The following is a 17,143-nucleotide window of genomic DNA, read 5'->3' on the forward strand; positions in this document are numbered from 1 at the left end:
AGTTTTGGTATTTTTTAAAAGAAAATTTAAATGTGCAAAATTATGTTCTATTTTAAAAGTAGCCAAGAGGTAGTACAAGGGTGGACACTTGCCTTGTATTATGACTAACCCTGGTTTGAATTTCTGGCACCACAAATGGTTCCCCAAGCACCACAGGGAATGACCTCTGAGCACAGAGCCTGGAGTAGTTCTTGAGCACAGATATGTGTGGTTCGATTTCTCCTGATCCCACCTCCAAAATAGCAAATATACAGATTTCATCAGTTGTAGTAGGATAGTTTGGAAATATAGCTAGATAGTGACTGCCAGGGTGTGTGTGTGTGTGTGTGTGTGTGTGTGTGTGTGTGTGTGTGTATGTGTGTGTGCGTGTGTGTGTGTGTGTGTGTGTGTTGGGTTCTAGTCTCCAATGATTAGCACCACCAGTATATACTTGCACAAGAAATTAATCCTTCTGCTCTTAATTTTTCTCATAGTTAAAATAGAGGTTGATTATCCTTCATACCTTAAAAGATCCTTGTGAGAAAAGATCCATGTAATGGACACAATATAGTGCCTGGCACATGGCGAATATATTGTTACTGGTATTTTGTTTTTCCCTTGAAAAGAATTTTGCATTGCCAAATAAACCTTGACATGTAGCTTTTAAGTAAAGGAGTAACTTTATTTGAGAAAAGCATCCCTCTGGTATCTTTGTAGTCAAATAACTCCCACACCTAATGAGGGAATATTGATTAGTTGGTGTATCCAGAACTCTGAGGAACTTTAGCCATCCTATTCATAAATGGACAGTGAGACATGAAGTTGTAAAACATTTTATGAGAAAAACCATGAAAACGTCAAGTCTTATATAATACTGATTAAGACTAATTTAAATCATTCATATTTTATTAGGAAGTGTCAGTGCCTATGAGGTAATCAATTTCAAATAGATTTCATTTGTGTAAAATTGGCATATTAGAAAGTGAATTTATTGCTCACAGTAACTTCTTCCTCAGAGTAAAGGTATTACAATATTAATATAAATGTACTTTGTTTGAATCCATAATATTAATTAAATATCCTCAAACTGAACTCATAATAATAGTTTATAATATAGTATATAGATTCAATAAAAAGACATAGAGGATGCTAGCTGTTTTTCAAGATTTCACGCCAAGGATGAGGATGGGGAGATCTATCTGTCTATAACGTGTGCAACCCTCTCCTATATTTTGAGGGATTCCCAGCTTAGGAATGGTGGTAAGAGACCATTCATACTCTTTCTTCTGGAGAAGGTGGCAGGATAGCAAGCTGGGAAAAAAAAACCCAAATATTTTCCAAGCCTCCTATGCAGCTTGGGGGAGCATGTGATTATGGCTGCATCACTGAGACACAGCATCAGCGAGACACAGAAGGAGGTAGTGGGAGATTCAATCTAGAAGCAGAGATATTGGTGGAAGTTGCTTGGAAGGTAAGACGAGTGGCAGTGCCAAGGGGCATCAGCGGGGACATGTAAGTTGCTCACAGGTCTGAGAGAGTCCTGGTTTATGCCTCTGTCTTACGTAATTATTGGCAGCACCCCTTCCACTTTAAAATGTTTCCAGCTTATAATTCAAAGACTTTCAAATTACTAATTTTAATAATCTGACCGTCTCGTTCAAAATGAAACTGCTTGCACCTTCAATCTTCTTGCATCTGGTTCCCTTCTTTCCATCCTTTGAAATCAACTCTTTCTTGGGGACACTTCCTTGTGTTCCTTCCCAGATGTGGCTGCTTTATCACCTTCTTGTTCTTTTCTGCCTGCGGTGGGGTACAGTCCTGCTCTGCTTAGAGAGATGCGGGTATGTGCAGACAAAGGTGTTGTTTGTTGTTCGGGGACTTCCTTGCTGTGTGACTGTCAAATATATAAAAGGCTCCTGCCAACATAAAATGCTATAAGTTTACAATAGTTACTATGTCTCTAGGAAGAAGGACCTTTGGGATTAACATCTTATATACCGTTTATTGTTGACCAAAATGTCTTCATATGGCACAAGGCTATAAATGTGTGTGTTTTTTTTTTGGATTAAACATGGTGATGTTCAGAGGTTATTCCTGGCTCTACACTCAGAAATTACTTCTGGAAGTACTCAGGGGGACCATATGGGATACTGGGGATCAAACCCGGGTCAGCCTCATGCAAGGCAAATTCCCTAGCCAATGTGCTATCGCTCCATCCCCCAGGCTATAAATGTCTTAATTGTCCTTGCTCCTTTTCATTCTTTCTTTTTATTACCACTACCAAACCATTCCTTATTGTTCCATCACCTTTCAGATCCAGTTGGAATCTGTCATCTGATTCAGATTTTCTTGCAACCACCTACTCGTTGGTCCAGGCCACTTTCTCCTTCTTCAAACCCTCCTCCCATCAGCAGTTTTGCTGATTTCAATATCCAGGCAGGTTCTACTCCTATTCACAACTTGGTTTTTTCTGAAGAGTTTACCATTCCAGTCTCATCCACCACCTTCCCCATTCATCTCACCAATATCCCAAACCTTAATTTACTAATAACTTTTCTATTTTAAAACATCTGACCATCCAACTGTGATCTGTTATTTAGCCACATGCTTCCTAGTATTCTGTTCCAGCAATTATTTGACTCTATCAGGACCTTAATTGTAATAACCTTATTACCATTTATCACTTGCCTTTTAATCTTACTTATTATTTCTCTGGGCTTAAATCCTATGAATCATGATTGTAATAATCTCTTATACATGCCACCAATTGGTTTTTATCTTCCTTCTAACATACTTGTCTAGCAAAACCTTACCTTGATTCTAGCAAATGGTAAGCTTGAGCTCAAACAAAGGGAAGTCATACAATTGTGCTGTGACAGATACTATTAGTTTTCTACTTTTTTACCCTTTCCTTCTTTTTCTTGGTGGACCTGAATTTTTGCCAAGTGTGTACTTGCATGAAATGTACTTTACTCCTTTTCTTTCCAGTTGTCAGGAACAAGGATGTGAAGTCTGCAACCTGACTAGCTAGCTGCAGTTGGCAATGTCAAGATGTGTGGAGGATATGGAGTTTGGGTCTTGGTGGTAAAGGCCCGGGCTCATATCTCTGAGCTGCAAAGGAGTGAAATGAACTTCTAACTTGGTGTAGTAGGAAGAATAATGACTCCTAAAGATGTACATCCCTGGGGCTGGGGCAATAGCACAGCGGGTAGGGCGTTTGCCTTGCATGCGGCCGACCCGGATTCGAATCCCAGCATCCCATATGGTCCCCTGAGCACCGCCAGGGGTAATTCCTGAGTGCAAAGCCAGGAGTAACCCCTGTGCATCGCCAGGAGTGACCCAAAAAGCAAAATAATAATAATAATAATAATAATAATAATAATAATAATAATAAAATAAAGATGTACATCCCTTAATCCCTTGAATCTGTGAATACATTCCCTTACATTGGCAAAAAGAAACTTTACAGATATGATTGAATTAAGACTTTGGCAATGGTGAGATAATTCTGGATTTTCCAGATGTGATTAAAAAAAAATCACCAAAACTGATAGTGTTTCTCAACTATACTCACTTTAAAGGCATGAGGATGAAATCAGAGTCCATGTTCACTGAGATATTTGCTGCTTCTGAGTAAGGAGTCAGGGGCCTGAGATGAAAAGTGAAGGTAGCCCTTAGGTGCTGGGAAGGCCTTAGAGGCATGTTCTCTTTTTCAGTGGAGACAAAAATGATTTCTCAGAAGTGCTTTCAAACTTCCTCTTATTTCTCATAGGCCTAAATTTGGTATATACACACATATGAGCATACACATACAGTAACACACACACTCATGAAAAAACAGGAAGACTGGAGGTGAGTACTTGGCTATGGTTTACTGTGCTGTAGTGATGATCGGTTTAGCAAAGGATGCGTTGTGCCCTGGGGTTGGGCCCATTACATAAACACCTAACATGTCATTATTAAAACCCGAAAAGCTCTTTGTTCCTCTCTGATGCAGCCAGAGCTCCCTTGGAAAATTCTGAGAGGCCTTGGTAAGCTTATGAACAGCTTAAGATATCAGAAAAAAAAAGTAGTTAGAAAACCAGTTTTCTTGACTTAACTGAATAAAACACCAGCAGGAAGAAGTTCCACTAAACACTGGATCTCAGAGAAATCCTACTGATGAAACGGCTGAATCAAGTTCTTGGATGGGAACACGATGCATTGCTGCAGCAGGAAGGCAAGAGTCACAACTGCCTGTCCAAGGGAATGAGGCCAGATGAGTTCCCAGAGGAGTGTTTTAGACAAACAGGGTTTGGCTAAGGGTTCACCTTTGCTGTGTCACCTCTGTAATCTAAGACACAATACATTAGTGTATTACAAATTCATGAAAAACCACTAATACAAGATTAGTATATTTGTAAAATGGCCTCAGAAACAGGAGAGTGTAAAGAAGGGGAGTGGCAAGACAGAGGCATGCTAAGAACCAGCCCTTTGCAAGGGGGACAGGAATGGTGGCTGACTCTTTTTTTTTAAAAAAATTATTTATTTTTAATTAGTGAATCAACATGAGGGTACAGTTACAGATTTATACACTTTTGTGCTCATGTTTCCCTCATACAAAGTTCGAGAACCCATCCCTTCACCAGTGCCCATTCTCCACCACCAGTAAACCCAGCATCGCTCCCACCTCCCCAATCCCATCTCCCCCCACCCCACCCCACCACTGTGGCAGGGCATTCCCTTCTGTTCTTTCTCTCTGATTAGCTGTTGTGGTTTGCAGTAAAGGTGTTGAGTGGCCACTGTGTTCAGTCTCTAGCCCACATTCAGCCCGCAACACCCTTCCCCCGCATGGCCTCCGACCACATTATAGTTGGTGATCCCTTCTCTAAGTTGCCCTCTCCCCAGAATGTGAAGCTGGTGGCTGACTCTTGAGTATGCTGAGAGTCTCTGAAAAGCTGTAGAGAATGCGTGACAGAATGATTCTTGAAGCCCAGCCCTCAAACTAGCTATGTTGGTTAGCACCTTGTCTGTTACGCATGCATTCATGGGTCCCACCCAGACCAAGCCCTGGCATCGAATCAGCCAGTGGAGAGGGAGTCAAGAGAAGGTATTTTAGCAAACTATTCACATTTGAGAACCAGAGGTCTCCTCCAGACAACGCATTCATCAGTAGAGCTCACGCCTTCCTCCTCCTGCTCGTAGGTTGCTCATGCAGTTGTGTGCCCTTCAATAGCTACTGGAGAACTTCATGGTACAAAAGAAAGAGGTTACAGTGCTGTGGAGACAAGGCCCAGCCAGGGGATGTTCATAGGATGCTGGAGTAGGAGATACAAAGAATGCCACAAAAGATGAGTGACAGAGGAGAGGGAGACAAGAATAGGCCAGTTTAGATCCCAAAGGCTCCTTTAATAACAGAACTTCATGGATGGAGCCAGAAAATCACTTTCCAAAACATTAAGCTCTTTATAAAGGCCTTGAGATCCTAGAAGGAAATATGTAGTATAATTGCAGAGGACTTTAGTGTACTGAAAACATTAACAAGACACACAAGAAACAGTAGCTGTTTATGCTGTTCTACATCCCGGAGGCAGGTGGAGTGTTTCCATCTGTTGAAAGTGGCCTCAGTGATGTCTCCCTGTGGGATCAAGGGAAAGAGAATAGATTTTTTTGGCCTTATTGAGAAAGAGCTTCTAAACAGAAGATATTCATCAGCCCTCCATTGTTTTCCGTGGGAATTTAAACTGGAGAAGTTTGCCATTTCTATTTTACCTTCCTATGACTCTAGGATAACATCTTCTCTGCTAATCATTGCTCTTCCCTTCTAGTTTTCTCTTCCCTTCCCTGCTAAAAATGTCCACTAGGGATCAGGACCTGATTTGAAGAAAGGAGGAAAATATTTTTATTTTCTGGAATTTAAGTAAAAGCAGAGTGTTGCTAGAAATCTTATTCCCAGGCTTCAGGTGCTAGAAAGGAGAGTGATTTTAATTCTTAATCACTCTCTGTCATGAATTAGCGCAAGAAGCTTGTATTCCAGAACCAATCAGGAAGGGAGAGAGGTATTAAAGCGATGTCAATACTATTTGGGTGTCCACACCATTTTGCATCTGTGATATGAATACTGACTAAGGGCATCATGATAACCTGTCAGGAGACCATGAATGAGGCAGTATCAGATGTAGTTTTCCTCCATCCTTTTATGCATTATCCTCCCTCTCTTCCTTCAAACCCATGTCTTCTCTCTTCCTTCAAAACCATGTAAGCACAAAATAAATTAACACTAGGAAAGGACTATGAAGTAACTCTGAAGACAATATATTATCTTTCCCCAAAGGGTCTGGTATACTTACCACTTATTATTTCAGTAGGGGTGGTCTTCTTTGGTAGAACTTTTGATTTAGCCAAATAGTAAACCAAACTTGAACCCACACAGAACTGAGATCCAGTTCAGTTTTATAATTTACTTTCTGTGTTGAATTAGGGAAGGAGAAAGATAATTTATATTTTCACAATTATGATTCAAAATGAGTATTTGCCTGCCAAACTATCTGTCAAACAGTCAACAGTAGAATCAGACCAATCAACTACCGCCTAGGGAAAAGCAGAGCATCAATTGAGTCATGGCAATGGTATGATTTAAAATAGTTCTATTTTTCAATTCTATTAGAATAATTGCATTGCTCAAGGATAAAAATGTTTGAATTACAAAAGAAAATCTTTTCCACATAGCCCTTGGTGTTTCAGTCATATTCAAAATTTTTATTTCAGCATCTTTTAAGTTCCAAGCATTACGGGGTGCATGGAATTGAATGTTTGTTATCTTTTGCTTCGTCCCAATAAAATTTTGGTTAATAAGGAAAGTGAACACCTCTTGTATGGCTCTTAGGTTAGCTGTTAGCTCCTTATGATCATTAGGACCAGAAAAGATACTTGCCATTGTTTTTCCTTCACTGATGTAACCTGTGATAACACTGGACAGTGACCAGAGAGCATGTCCAGAGTATACACTTCACAGATTACTTTGCAACATTCTCTTACTTCCAAAGGAGAAAACAGTGTCCAAATCTCTTCCATATTATTATATGCTAATTGCAAAAAATAGCAAATTTTTTGATTCACTTCTTTTATCACTCTAGTCCTCAGGACAATCTAGAGAGAGCCTTGGCTCTCAGTTGCTATTAATGTATCAGCTTGCAAAGATCCTTTTCCATGTCTGGCTTCAAGGTGGTATGTTTGTTTGTTTCTACTGCATAAATGAGGAAGCTGGTTTATTCCAATTATTTCCTAACAAGACCATCATTTACATTAGATGTGCAAGAAAAAAATGGATTCCATGGTTGAACGACTGGGAACTCATGTATGAAGCAATTTTGCTTTATAATCCACAGTTTTCTTTACTATAGAACTTTTAGTCTCTATGCAGATGTGCTTCTTACTCTCTGACTAAGACATTAAAATGACGGCCTCCTCACATTTGAAAATGAATTTATATTAAAGGAATATCCTAAGATATTAATGTTCACCAAAGTTCTTTTATCTTTATGAATGTAATTGTTAGAGTTTAATAAGAAGGGTTGGAATGTCCATCAAATTCAATGACCATCAGGGCTGCAATGAAGAGCCACATTCTCTGGGAAGCCACTTTTAATTTCACTGTTTTCTGATAGGAACCTTGTGCTCCATTCATTAAAGTATATTATCTAAGATGGATGGAAAATGTTGGTTTTGAACAATTCTCAAAGAGAATTATTTTGAGTAATTCACTATTATTTTCTTGACTTTTCTTAACTCCCCCTTTCCCATACGATGATTTTTCTTTTTGTTTTCTGCAGTAGTCTTTTGTAGAAGTCAATACATAAAAATACAAACATAGGATGCATAAACTAGAGAAGAGCTATTGATATGATAGGGAAGTTTGCTTCAAAAGTGATTTCATTCCAGAGTCCATTTTATTTTATTTTACTTTATTATTCTTATTATTATTTTTTTGCCATACCTTGCAGTGCTCAGAGTGCTCAGGGGTCATTCTTGGTGGGTTTAAGGGACCATGTGGGCACAAGGGATCAAACCTGAGTTGGCCCTGCGCAAGGCAAACACCCAATCAATTGTGCTATGGCTTTCTCCCAACCCCAAGTCTATTTTAAAGAGAAAGAGAGTTGGAGATTGTAAATTCTGCAGCATGTGTTGGTCTTTGAGGAACCTGAACTCTCTTAGACCTCTCTGTTTATCTTACTTTAAGATCAAAGATTTGCATATGAAAAAGTGTCCATTGTTTTCCAAGAAGGCTGAACTAACATTCCCTATGGCAGTGAAGGAGAGTTCCCTTCTCCCACACTGTGATTCATTAAAAAAAAAAAAGTGTTCGGAGAACCTGAGTGGCCACACACATGAAATGGCTCCCCTGCTCCTTAATGACTATGATCCTGGAGGGTTACTAATCACTTTTGGCACCCAGCAGCTTCTTACAGAAATGCATCTGGACTGTGAACTGAGCTACAACCCCAGGCTGCCCGGGGAGGGGAAAGGTTTTTCTCCTGGCCTTGTCTTTCGGCGACTTCTGGCAGCAATCTCTCTGGACTTAATTACCAAAATATTAGAAATCCAAAATCGTGCAGCCTCAACAGCTCATATATTCTTCACTCTCAGCAATTTAAAACAAATTATCAAATGATGCCTTTTCAGCAGGGTTGATTGTTGGGGGAAAATTCTAAATAATAATAGTGAGTCCTCTGTTGAAATATTGAATGTACTCAAAGTATAGAGAGTAAAGTGAAGATCATTAACCACTCAGGTGGGGGTGTGTGGGAGGGGATATATTGGGGTTCTTGGTGGTGGAACATGTGCACTGGTGAAAGGATGGGGGTTTGATCATTGTATGACTGAGTCTTAAACCTGAAAGCTTTGTAACTTTTTTCACAGTAAAAAAAAGTGTTCATTGTCACTAATTATCAGGGAAATAAAATCAAAACAACAACGAAATATTATCTCATACCAGTGAGAATGACATGTATTGAAAGACTGGAAATGAATGTTGGTGGGAAATGATGAGAATTCCCTCCTTCACTCTTGGCAGGATTCAGCCTCTATGGAAAATAGTGTGGAGAGTTCTCAAAAAAGGAGTAATATGACCCAGTGATTTTATTTCTTGATTCTTGATATCTATTAGAAAATGGAAACATTAATTCAGAAACATATGTGCATACCTATGTTCATTGCAGTGTTAAGTACAATACCCAGGATAAGGAAATGACCCAAATGTCTAATGACAGATGGGCGTATAAACAAGTTTGATATTTATACACAATAGGATACTATGAAGTCGCAAAGAAGATAGAATACTATAGTTTGCTGTTAGTGGTGGCTATCATGTTAAGTAAAAGTCAGAGAAAAAAGGACAAATGCCAGGTGATATTCATGTGTGGTATCTGGAGAAACAAAAGAAGGGAATAAACAGTATCAACTGATGACAAACACTTGCCTCAGATTTTAAAAACTCAGATTGCCAAAAACTGGGGTGGAGTGGGAGAGAGAGTGTGGAAGAATTTCTCTAGAAGTAACTTAAATACAGTGCTTTGTTGGCAATAAAGGCATGGCAACTACAATATAGAAACCATAGTCAACACTATAGAAAATATATTTTTTTGTATTAGTTTTTGTTTTCAAAAAATACATAGAAAGATTGAGGCTTCTATTTCTTTCTTTCTTTTTTTTTTTTTTGCATCACCTACCCAGTAAAACACCAGTGGGCAAAGTTACCAACTGTAGCCGTAGAAGCGCTGCACCTCCTCTCTCATATATGGCCAAATTCCTTGCTGGTCACGGAGGACATTTGGTTCAGTGATGACTGCTGTGTAAAGCAAGCAAAATCCCAGTTAAAAGTTTATTCAAATTGCCAGTATTGCTTGCAGTTTGGATACACTTATTTATAGAGATCATCGACCGCCAATGAAAACAAATCTTTGTATATATAAAAAATTATCACACATCTAAAATACATATTATTTTGAAACTGTCTAAGTTGCTTAGACTTTTCCACTCATGGTTGGGGTAACACTTCTCTTCAGATAGCAACAGTGAATCAAGAGGTAGGCAAGCTTGATTTTAAAGGCATTTCCTGCCTTGTTAACCCAATCGTTTATGAAGACAAAGGAACAGTCGGATCTTTGGTAGGTTGGCAAAAAGCATTAACTTTCTTGTAAGGGTGATTTCCCACTTCAGGCATAATTAAGCCACTTAAAGACTTATCTTTCTTAGTCAATGAACTGGGAAGTCTTTATCCTTATCATGAGTGATGTTGTTCAAAGTAGAACCACAGCTCTAAATGCAGTTGCTCGGTCAGTGTAGGGTAGTTCCTACTGGGTTGCATGGCTTTTAAATCTCTAGACCTTACTAACAGTCTGGTTTATAAACCTCTAAGAACTTTATGTACATATATATGTGTGTGTATGTATATATGTATGTTTATATATATTTGTTAATAACTAAGTAATTAGGATCTGTGATGGCTTTTGGGGAAGGTGTATAGATAAGAAGTGGCCTCTTATAAATGATAAATGTATAAATTCAGAAGAGTACTACACTAATACTGGGAGCGAACATTCTTTTCAGGATAATCCTATGTTATCTTTCCAAGAAAAGAGAAGATTGTGCATGTAGGAAGAGGTGTATAGGGTACCCAAACATCCTTGCCTTCCACTTCACACACCCTGTAACTCAAACTTGAGGGGAGATGCAGATGATGTATGATGGGTGTTCTTGCCAAAGTTCTGCAAGACAGTGAAGCTTAATGACTTCTCTAGGGGACCAGGGGGTGCTGATCCTGACCCTGACACTAGTTCTTAAGCCAGCTATGCGATCTTCGGGAAGAGGGATCAGTCAGCTTCTTTGTTTTGCCATGGTAAAGTGGAAGTGTGTGAGACAAATAGAATGTTGATAAACATGTACCCAAACTGCCTGGGTGGAGTATATGAATGTTTAAAAACATGCTTTTTGAGATGAGTTTCCAAAATTCAGCTTATAATATGGGTAAAGATCATAAGAAGCTTGAGACATCGAAGTTTCTTTGCTTCTCTTTTATTCTTTTTGACTCATAGGGAGAGGACAAAGGCCTTAGAATTGGACATACTAGAGCTTGAATTCTGTATTATTAATTTTCTTATTCTGTAAAATGGTAAGATAACTCTATTCATAGAGTTAACATGAAGACTTACAAATTCTATTGCCAGGAGTATTGTTTTGAGTTTTGTCAAGCAAATCTTTTGCTAAAATCTACCTCTTCCCACATACACATTTTGTGTTTCAATGAAAGTACAACTAAATTTATTAAAAAAATCCTTTGCTTTTGAGTTGTTTTATAAGAAAATATTGATTGTGATATCACCACATTTTATAGCAGTCTGTTCTTTATTCTCTGCGATGCAAAATTATTTCATAATAATTTATGTAATTGTTTTCAAGACATTTTAAGGTACAGTTAATCTAAATGTAAGTTAAAATTTAAACATGGCTTCAAACCATAATTAGAAATAAAATGAAAGAAAAAAACTCTCTGCACCATACATATAAAAAACCAATCAAACAAACATGAACAAACCAAAAAAAAAAACCTGACAATATCAAGTGTTGGCAAGGATGTGGCACAACTAGAATTTAATATTGCAGGTGGGAATTTGAATTGGCACAGCCATTATGAAAAACTGCCAGTACTTAGAAAATTTGAACATCTTGCTACCTTTTACCAACAAATAAATACATGTATAAATAAAAATGTTCACGAATGATCTCAGCATCGTTATTAATTTTAAATGGAAATTGGTGACAGAATTAACAATTGCTTATTTTCAAAATTCAGCACTAATTTTCAGAGGTTGTTAGGAGCCTTTTATGGTACTAGTGATGTTTTACACGTTGATTTTAGAGGTATTTATGTGGAAATATTTTGTGAAAAATAACAAGTTTTGAAGTGAAGATTTTTTTCATGTATTTTATACTTTGGTAAAATATTTAGTAAGCACTCTGTAATGTCTGTGATATTGTTTTAAAATTTTAATGCCAAATAGTTGGTAATTTTTTTAGTCCATAATTAAAAGATATTACAATATCATAAATCCTAAGATAAAGACAAGAGGAGAAATAACTAGTAATTTGGTACTCTTATTTATGTAGTTATGCAGGTAATAATTATGCACTTATAAATCTCTTTACAGTGGAGAGAAACTGTATATAATGGCTATACTATGGCTTCTTAATCTTTTTTCTTTTTTGTCTGTATCATCTCTCCTCCTCCTCCTCCTCCTCCTTCCATTTTGAGAAACCACTCCGACTGCATCCTCTCCCTCTCACTTTTCTAAAGAAAGAGAAATGATCATCAATGGCAAAAGGCAGTTGCAAAAGCAACACCTGGAGCCGGCTTCATCCTCAGGAAAGGACGCTCTGGCTCCTTCTCTTGGTTTTGGGTGCGCTACGGGCTGAGAGAAACTTCTCTAAGTAATGAACTATAGAAATGATCCCTGAAGGTACAATCTTCCACCTGTAACTGCTTTTCACTGAAGAAATGCCACATGGACAAGCACTGCCAGGAGTGATTCAAAATTATTACACAGAGATTTTGGATTAATTTTTGGTTGTTGCACACTTAGAAATCCTTTACTCTTGCTAAAATTTTCATGACCACCACATTCAGTTACATGAATCTAAAGATAGCCTCAGTCACGTTTCAGAAGCTAGATCTTAGATTTAGCCCGAGTTTTAAGTAATTTGATTTTATATTAGATGAGATAAACTCTGATTTCAAAAACCTTTCAGGCAAAGTACCTAATAATACAGAAGTGTCTATGCTAGTCCATATAAATTTGACTATTGATCAGTAGTAATAAATGAATTCCCTATGCCCTCTGTTGACATTTATGGCCTCCTTATGAAGGCAGAATGCTGGACATTATCTCCAACAACATTAAAAAGTGACTTTGGGGATGGAGTGTGCTTTCATTGACATTTTGATCCTCAATAACATTTTTAGTAGACTTGGTTGCTTCACATATTCTCCTTTGTTGCTTTGCTTTTTTGTTGTTGTTGTTATTATTTTTCATTGCTTTCCTTTAATTTTCTTTTTTTTAAAGGAAAGAGCTGTAAAAATCTCAGCATAGGACAAATGAAGATTCTTCTGACTGTGAGTGAATGGGTTCGTTTTCCTTTTGTTGCTGATTGGTTGAGTAAGGGAATTGTGGCATAATTCTAGAGAGGTGGTGAGGTCATAAGCTTTGGAATTCTTCTGAAAGATTTTCTGGCCAAAAAGAAGCTAGTTTTTGTAGGTAAGGAAACATTTCTTCCCTGTTACTGATTGTTGTGATGTTGGAGATGATACCTGGAAGCAGAGGAGAGAGGGAGAGTAAAACGTTGGCTGTATGATATAATAAAGAGTAAAGGCAGAAATCTGAGTCCTTAAAGAAATGAAAGAGTTAAGCATAATATCCTAATATACCTAAGTCTTTCCATTAGGGGATTTAATATATTTTTTTCATTGTTCAAGTCATTTGAAGTTAGGCTTTTCTTATTTGCTTCCTAAAGCATGTTATCTGTTAAAACCACATTGCATTTTAGCAGCATGTTGATGTGCTAAGAACTCATACAGAGAAAACTAAATAAACAAGGCACTAAATTAAGCATAAAAGTATGAGCAAAATTATAATTTATTGATAAACTTTATCTCCAGAAGGTCTGATTCTATTTTTTTCAAAGGTCTGATTCTAAAGGAGGAGGTCGGCAGGCAATGTCTTAAGCTCTTGGAGAAATCTGATATTGCTTTGTCTTCAAATGCAGTTCCTCATTAGTGAGGTATCTAGAGTTGAACTGAGTAGAATATTGGGGAACAGAAGCAAAACCAGCTGTAGGGTTTGAGAGACTATCTACAATCGTACATTTTCCTGTAACCAGAGCCATTAGACTTGAGAGACCAGAGTGTTCCTGAGTTTATAAGGGATGTCAAATGGCTTAGCGTAAACGGGAGTAAGGAGAAAATGAACCACTCCTGGGCCTCCGAGCTACAGGCACGTTGCCAAGTGGAGCTGGAATTGCAAAGAACTTTAGTATCAGACGTTAAATGCTGGTAGGGGAGAAGGGGCAGGGAGTTGGTAAATTCTTTTTGTGCAGTAACAAAGGCATATTAGTTTTAGTGCATAGGATTAAAAAAAAAAGATTATCATTAAAAGCAAACCAAGTACAACATTTATAGCACCTGCTTTACTTTGAGATGAAGTCATTATTTCAAGTAAAATTTAGTGCACCTAGAATTTCTGGAGAGTTTCTAAGGCAGAGAACATCAATTTTTGTTGTTTGAAATCACAGGTAGCCTTCCTGTTTTTCAAATTTTGTTGGAAATAATGCTTTTTAATTTGAACTTTTGATGCTGCTAGTTGAACAAAAAATGATACTTTTATGGATTTGAAATACTGCCATCTTATTGACATGACTAGTATTTCTAGATTATTTTGTCCATGTTGGAGGGGAACTAGATATTCCATCTTTCCTCTTCTGGAACTCAGCGCTGGAAGCACCTTTCTCAAAACAGTCTATCCTGGTTTGAGTTACAGTCTTTTCCACTTCAATTGCATTGTATGTTTTTCTTTTTTGATGAATTCCTATATTCGGAAAATTCTTCCAATGGCAAGGAGACCATGGCCATCTTATAGAGGGGAAGGTTTTATAGTTGATAGGCTCAATTGTTGGAATTCTTTTCAGTCTTCAGACACATGCAGGCTTGGGGTTTTATTGGGAGACCTAGTTTTCTTGCTAATATTATAACATAATTCTTTTCTTCTTAAATAATATACATATTTACAGGGTGTCTGGGAAAATAACGTCAGAAACTATTTGTTAATAACTCATGTTTACCCTACCACGGGATGAGTTGAAGTTTTGTTTTGAAAGATTGTATCTTTAGTTCATCTGAAACTAATAACAAAGGGAAAAGACCCTTTCCCTTTGATAAACATTATCGTTGTTAAATTTAACAGCAGATGTTATTATTTTGATATTGTCAAATTTACTCTGTATGTGTTTGCAAGAGTACAGTCTGTGAGCTTTTCCTACTATCTTGGGAGGATTTTGTTTTATTCCTTGTTATTTAAAGAATATACATATATATATGTATATATATGCAAACACACACACACATACGCACACACATATATATTTGCTTCTATTATCTGTTACAGTGACCAGGTTTGCTCAACTCGGTTACAGTACCCAACTATCTTGGTCATGGTGCCCTCTGGGGGTCTTGATAACAGTGCTCCATAGTGGTGCTCACACACTTTAGTTGCTGTGCTCACCAGCAGTCACATACTTCAATTGTATTGTGGTAGACAGTGCACACTTTTTTGAGCCACTTTGCATACGTTGACCTTGGCATCGTTGGGAGAAGGGAGTGTCAGGGATTGAAATTAAAACCTCGTGTCTACAAGGCCGGCATTCTACCACTGAGCTATTGGCTTTTTGGCTACACCTGGGGGTACTCCTGGCTTACTCCTGGCTCTGTACTCAAGGATCAGTCCTGGTGGTACTCGGAGGGGCTATGTGGGGTGCCGAGGATCAAACCTGGGTTGGCCAGATGCAAGGAAAGCACTCTATCTGCTGTACTATCTCTCTAGACCCCATACACACATATATTTTTTTTAATTTAAAAATATCATCAGGCTAGAAAGATGGCATAGCGGGTAGGATACTTGCCTTGTGCACTGAGCAACTGGTCCTGAGCATGCCAGTTGTAGCCCCAAAACAAAAACAAAAAAAGAAAAAAAAAGAATAGAAAAATGTCAACTTTACAAAATTTCCTGGCCTGTACCTGAGTAATAATGGGAAATTATTCAAAAACATGTAGTTTACACAGAAGTAGTTGTTATGTTGCTGTGTCATTAGTGGGGAAGTAAATTAACTTACTACCACCTGCTGACAATGTTGAATGACAAGTAACATTTTACACAAAGGATTATTATTTGTAATATTTGTGGGCTGAGGGACATACATGAGAGGAAGAGGGAACTGCAGGGAAATAGTGGCATGGCTAGAATTATGGCCTTTTCCCTTCCCTCATTTCCAGGATAACAAGTTTGTCTTCACAACTGGACTCATCAGTATGGTGCTGGGGTGCAAAGAGAGAAATGAAAAGATTGGCTCAGTGATTCCAGGGTGTGGGGGTGTGGAAAGATGGAAGATGCGCCCTTGGAGAAGATGGGGTTCTTCAGGAGGGTTTGTGAAAAGGGAAGGGAGATTCTTGTTAGCAGAAGCTCTGGGGTACAAGAGTCTGAAGAAGTTCACAGGAGAGCTTAATTTTCAGCATGTTTTTATTTGTTTCTGTTTATCTCCACTTCTATAGTCTTCAGGAAAGATCCCATCCAAAATGCCTTTTATCACCCAGAACAGCAGGAGATGACCCAGTTTACTCTGTGTGTGCTCATTCATTTCACTTTATATAAAATGCTCCTGTCGCTGGTCTTTCAAATCTCCCAGCTGGTTATCGAAGAGTTTCTTGAAATTATTCCCTGGTCATGTGCAACCATTAGGCAGAAAGTCCTGTAGCTAGATGAAGATTCAAGAGTGGGCACCTGGCCCCCATCTGGCCGGTGAGAGAAAAGTGGGCTCTGTTGGAATCTGCTGGAAAAGAGGGTTCCTTGGAGGGCAGGGAGAGTCCACAGAGAAAGTCTCTTTCTGCCTCCTATTCTTCTTGTTGTTTTATGGCATTGTGACAACTCCTGGTCATGGAAATGACATGCTGGGGGTGAAGGGTAGCTTAGATGGCTGATGGCCGGATGGAATGATCTGGATCCCTTGTTAGACTGTAGATTACTGAACTCATTCTGATTTGCCAGCTTTTGGGATCTTTGTTGGACATGTCTTTGAATCCACCGCGAATATTACACTTTTCTGTGATTCTGCCCTTTGTTTCTCTATAACAAGTATGTTTATGACTAAGCCTCTGACGATTGAATATTTTCTCATTTGCAGTCCAAAGAATCATCTAGTATTCAATATAGCACATTTCTCTCCAAGTACAATGTAACAAGGCAGCAATGTGTAGGAAGTTAGATAATATAGAAGATACGATTGTCAATAAAAAAGAGCTGATTTCAAATTTCTGTGTAAGAATCATTTGTTTTTCTGACTGACCTTATAAGCAATTGTAATAACT

General features: G+C 38.1%; 1 non-coding gene across 1 annotated transcript; it reads right to left on the reverse strand.

Annotated features, from left to right (window-relative positions):
- Positions 1 to 12,270: 12,270 nt before the first annotated feature.
- Positions 12,271 to 12,483, reverse strand: LOC129402720 (small nucleolar RNA U3). Its single transcript, XR_008628780.1, has one exon. It is a non-coding gene; the product is annotated as a small nucleolar RNA U3 (small nucleolar RNA).
- Positions 12,484 to 17,143: the final 4,660 nt, after the last annotated feature.

This window comes from Sorex araneus, chromosome 2 (genome assembly GCF_027595985.1).
Source record: "Sorex araneus isolate mSorAra2 chromosome 2, mSorAra2.pri, whole genome shotgun sequence".
NCBI classification, from domain to species: Eukaryota; Metazoa; Chordata; class Mammalia; order Eulipotyphla; family Soricidae; genus Sorex; species Sorex araneus.